At 39.0% G+C, this 5,488-nt stretch overlaps 1 pseudogene; it reads left to right on the forward strand.

The window, feature by feature from the left end:
* The first annotated feature begins 4,163 nt into the window (after positions 1-4,163).
* LOC149213475 (4-coumarate--CoA ligase pseudogene) lies at positions 4,164-4,945 on the forward strand (annotated as a pseudogene).
* Positions 4,946-5,488: the final 543 nt, after the last annotated feature.

Here is a 5,488-nt window from a genome sequence, read left to right on the forward strand (position 1 = left end):
ATATTGCCATAACGTGTTGCTGGATGATCTAATTGACAAAACATAACCAAAAAGAACGACAAGAGAGAGGAGCCCAAGATATCACTCAGATGGAAGATGACTGCCGAAACGGGCATTCGCCGGAGGAGGCTCTACAATGTAGAAGATCAAGCCAGCTGATACTCCAGGTGTATGATCCTGGACACCCAAAAAAACGCAGCACTTTGCTCCAGACTGTGAACCTGTAGAGCTCTTTGACCTATCTTTGGATCGATTCATAGAGAGTGGAGAAGCTTAACAAAACAGAGTTGAAGGAGATGTTTGTGTCTTCAAAAAATTTTAAATTTCTCCACTTCCAAACACACCATAACACAATGGGAAGGATTGGACGCTTAGATGCCTCTTGTCTTCCCCACCAGGCAAAAGCTGCATTAACATAAATGAAACACAGGTGAGGAAAATGTAGAAGAAGCCAAATCATACCAGATTTGTTGGGAGGCCGCGCATTTGAAGAACATGTGGAAGTTTGTCTCCTCCTCAGCGTTGCACAACACACATCTGTTGGGACCATGCCACGACCTCTTCCTCAAGTTTTCCCATGTTAAGTTTTTGTTGTAGAAAACTAACCATGAGAAAATAATCACTTTGAGAGGACAACCAAGTTTCCACCATTGCACCGGAAAAATCTGTCTGGCAGGCATATTTTTTTTGGAAAGGAGATCAAAGTAGATATCTTTTACAATCGCTATCGAATGAGAATGTGATAGGGACCATACTAAGTGATCTTCTGTCTCGGCACGCTTCATCCCTCCTTCATCTAGAGCATTCTTGACATTTTCCCAAGGTAAAAGCAAGGCATGAGGAAGGCCAATGTCAGCAGCATCCTTCAGAGAAGGCATAAGGCCCCTCCACTCCGCAATGATCATGTCCCAAGTAAAAATACCCATTCTGTGAAGGAAAAAAAGAAGAGGGTCCGGAACATGGAGATTCCCCCTATAGCTAGCAAATGAGTCTAAACCAATGAAGATTTTCCTTCCAGAGAACATCCTCCATTTCAAATTGATTAAGAAGTATTTTTCAATTTTTCTGAAGCTGTGCCAAATTGCAGAACCCTGTTTAATTCCAATGGAGCCGAACCTGAACCAGAACTCCAAGCTTCTGCCTTTTTGATACTTCTGATGAATGATTGCACTCCAAGGATTTGTGCCGAAGATACCTCTCCACAAAGTTTTGCAGACCAGGGCTTTTCCGAAAAGCCTTAGATCCATCAGACCCCAGCCCCCGAGCTTTTTTGGCAATGTTAAGAGATTCAATTTTGACAGATGGATTTTGCCTCTATCTGCTTTAGCACCCCAAATAAAGTTGGCGGAGATCCTGTTCATGGCATGGATAATACTGGCCGGGAGGAGATAAAGATGGGCCCAGTAAACCGCCATTTGCATCAAGACAGATTGGGTGAGGACGACTCTACCTCCCAACGATAAAGATCTATGTTCCCACATCGAAATCTTGCTAAAAAATCTCTCAACTAGCCATCTCCAATCATTCTTTGAATAAGCCTTAGCTTTGAGGCGGAATCCCAGATACTTGATTCCATCAAACAAAGATCTTGTTTCTATCCCGAAGCGCTGTGAGATCCATAAAGTCGTGTCCAAATCGGTTTCATTGTGATACAGGACCAATTTGGCCTTGTTAATAACAAGCCCAATCGCCTTTTGGAAACGGTCAAGGATATTCTTAATGCATGTCCAGGATGCTTTAGACAACATTGCAAATAATAGGACATCATGTGGTCTGCCATTTATTTAAAAACATTAAAAGCGATATCTATCGTGGAAAACTATTTTTTTTGGAATCTAGTTATTTTTGTTTTTAAAATATTTATACGTAAGAGTGTTTTTTTATGATGGAAATGGGTTTAGCACATCAAAAACTTTTAGACACTCAAAATCTTGAAACTTGACAGTTGCAGCTTATATTTCTTAATATTTTTTTCCAGATTTTTAAGCTAAAACTTGCCTGAATTTCCACTATTTTCCTAACAAAACTGTAGTTTGGTTAGACTATTCTTTCAATTATATATATAGAAAGCTAAAAAGTCAGCATAATTTAAACCTGTAATGGATTTCACTTAAAAAAACATGATTTTGGTTGAATCTGTCTTAAATTTTTGAAAATCAAATTATAATTTTCAAGTTTCGAAATTTTAAATATTTCAGAAATTCTTGAAATTACTAAATCCAAATAAAAATTAACTTTCATAAATAAAAATCTCAATATAGATTTTCATTTGACTTTACTCCTTTTAACCTCACACCGCAGACTTCCGACGATTCAAGCTTGAATGTCTTTACGAGTGCAGCGTAATTTTTCTACCTTTTTGTGCTTTGGTATATGTTTGGATGAATTTATCTTAAATTTTATAGGATGTGTTGAAGTTATAAATTTGAATTGAAGTAACAAAATTTATAAAATATATAAGAAATTGAAAAAAAAAATTATGATTTTTTTTTAAGTTTTTAAAATTAATTTAATTGGTCTAATTTTTATTGTTAAAATTATGTCTATAGATACTTTGGAAATCAAGCTCAATAGTTGAGTATGCAGAAAGTGATCACAATTTCCGGGATCCCTAAACCAGTGTATAACTTTCATTGATTTTAAATTTTAAAAATACAAACTTTACTATGTTTTGTTTTTAAGGAAAATGTTGCAGGGAGATGGTATCCTTCAAAGATTTTCTCCAAAGGCATTGCACCTCAGAGGATTTAAGTTCTGGGTAGGTATTGAGTTCTGGGATAGTGCTGCATTTGTTTGATCATAAGAAACTAAAAAGAAGAGGACGATTAATGACAAAGATTACTCTTCCAATGATTCTTCAACCACCCAAACATGTAAGAATCTAACTGTAAGAGTGTGACTAACAATTATATTTTAAAAGAAATATAAATGTATCAAGTACATTTTATAGTTATTGTAATGGTGCTAGTTAGTTTTCATAATTAATGTAAAACTGTCTACTTCATTTTATGTTGGTGTACATGCACTTAGACTAGCTGTGTTGGTGTACATGCACCTAGATTAGCTCCAGTTAACTTATTGCTTGCATGTGGCACATGTACACATTAACATAAGATAAAGCACACTTAGTTTTAGTTAGCTTTAGTTATTGCATGTACAACTAAGCTTAACTTAGTTGCTTTTGTGTATTTATTCTAAAACTAATATTGTAGAATTACTTTTCATTCTTTTCTCAATTCTCTTCCAAGTTCTCTTGCAAGCTTGTTATTGTTTTGCAGATCTAGATCTATCTTTGTATCTCAAAAATCTTACATGGTATCAGAGCACAGGGATTTGTAATCAGTGCACAAGAAATTTTATTTGCAGGTTCAGAAGATTGAAGCAACAACAAAGAATGGAGTCTAAATTGGAGTTTCCACAATCGGCAATTCTCACTCCATATAATTATTTCGAATGGAAGCCAAAAATTCAACTTCATCTCAGAAGTAGAGGCTTATTTCGAATAACCATGGAAACGGAAGTTGAACCAACATCGGCAATGGAGAAAACAAGATATTTCAATCGCATAGACGAGGCCTTCGGCATCCTATGTTTATCTATTTCTCCGGAACTGCTATTTCATGTTGAATCATGTTCAACTCCAAATGAAGTATGGAAAATTTTGGAAGAATTGTTTGGAAAACAGGATGAAATGCTTAGAATGATAGACGATTCGATCGCAACCTATAGAAATCGTCGTGAAAGCTTTAGCTTAGAACCGGCCGTGTACGACGACGACGAACCTCTGGATTCGATTTCGAACTTGCGAGAGATTGAAAGGCAAACAAGCTTACAACCCAAAGCTGAAGACGAGGGTATTAAAGATCAGGCGGAGCAAGAAATAGAGTTGGAAAACGAGGCTAGTGTCAAAGGCGTAAGAGCGAGGGCAGCAGATTCTCGAGCAATAGCAAGAGAACGCGCGAGGGAACGGGCTAAAGAATGAACTCAAGAACGATCAGATGGAGTTGCCAAGGCTCAAATTTATCTTCGTCCTCGAAGTTAGCTGTTTTCTTTAAATCCGGCATCTACAAGCCTTATTGTGCCTAATTACCACCTGAAAAATGGGCCGACGTCGGAAAACTTGGGAACGGGCTCCAACGCGGCTCCGTTGATTATGTAGAGATTCGAAATCCATGCGATGCTGGAGCTGATACAGAAATTCAAGGTCACTGTGGCTCCGATCGTGCCTCCGATTGTTCTGCCCATCGCCAAGAATCCAGTAGTCGAAAAATATGATATGTCGTCCATCAGAATGGTCTTGTCAGGCGCTGCGCCTCTCGGGAAGGATCTGGAAGACGCCCTTAGGGCTAGGATTCCCAACGCAACTTTGGCCCAGGGTTATGGTATGACAGAGGCTGGACCAGTTCTGGCCATGTCTCTGGGTTTCGCAAAAGTGCCCTTCATCATAAAGTCTGGCTCCTGCGGTACCGTGGTTAGAAATGCAGAGATGAAGATAATCGAACCCGAGACCGGAGTCTCCCTGCCACATAACCACCGGGGAGAGATCTGTATCCGTGGCCCTCAAATTATGAAGGGGTATCTCAATGATCCCGAGGCCACTGAGATGACGATTGATAAAGATGGATGGCTGCATACCGGAGACGTTGGTTACATTGACGATGAGAGGGAGCTTCGTTTGTTGGGTTGCCTTCTTCAAATAGCCCCTGCGCTCAAGGAAGTCAAAATCCCGCCTGCAAGCAAACGTAATAACGAGCAGCACAACCCAAATGTCAATTCTCTGGGCCTCATCTCAGCCCGCAAATCAGCCGAGGCAATCGACATACTCAATCTCATGCTCTCCACGTATTTTCTCGCGCTCTGTCAGGCCGCGGATTTACGACACCTGGAAGAGCAGAAGTTTCACTTCCTGCGAGATCGTCCCGGGGTGAAGGACACGACTGCCTAGCCATTGTCTTTTCTCTACTTTTGCATTATATTTTGAGGGGGGGTTTTCTTCCCACTCGGTTTTCCCTCTTTCCTCCTTTTTTATGCATTGTATATGGGTACCTAAAATGGCCGTGTTGCCGGGACTCATTCATTTTGCATCACACTCACCTAAGTTATGCTTAAGGGGGGGTGTTGATGTACATGCACTTAGACTAGCTGTGTTGGTGTACATGCACCTAGATTAGCTCCAGTTAACTTATTGCTTGCATGTGGCACATGTACACATTAGCATAAGATAAAGCACACTTAGATTTAGTTATCTTTAGTTATTGCATGTACAACTAAGCTTAACTTAGTTGCTTTTGTGTATTTATTCTAAAACTAATATTGTAGAATTACTTTTCATTCTTTTCTCAATTCTCTTCCAAGTTCTCTTGCAAGCTCGTTATTGTTTTGCAGATCTAGATCTATCTGTGTATCTCAAAAATCTTACATTTTATCACGGAAGCCTAAGAGTTGAAGGGGATTCTTCATTGTAAAAATATATTTTAATAATAAATTT

Source organism: Pinus tabuliformis, chromosome 1_1, assembly GCF_031772625.1.
Source record: "Pinus tabuliformis cultivar Carrire ecotype Pingquan chromosome 1_1, CPIR1, whole genome shotgun sequence".
NCBI lineage: Eukaryota > Viridiplantae > Streptophyta > Pinopsida > Pinales > Pinaceae > Pinus > Pinus tabuliformis.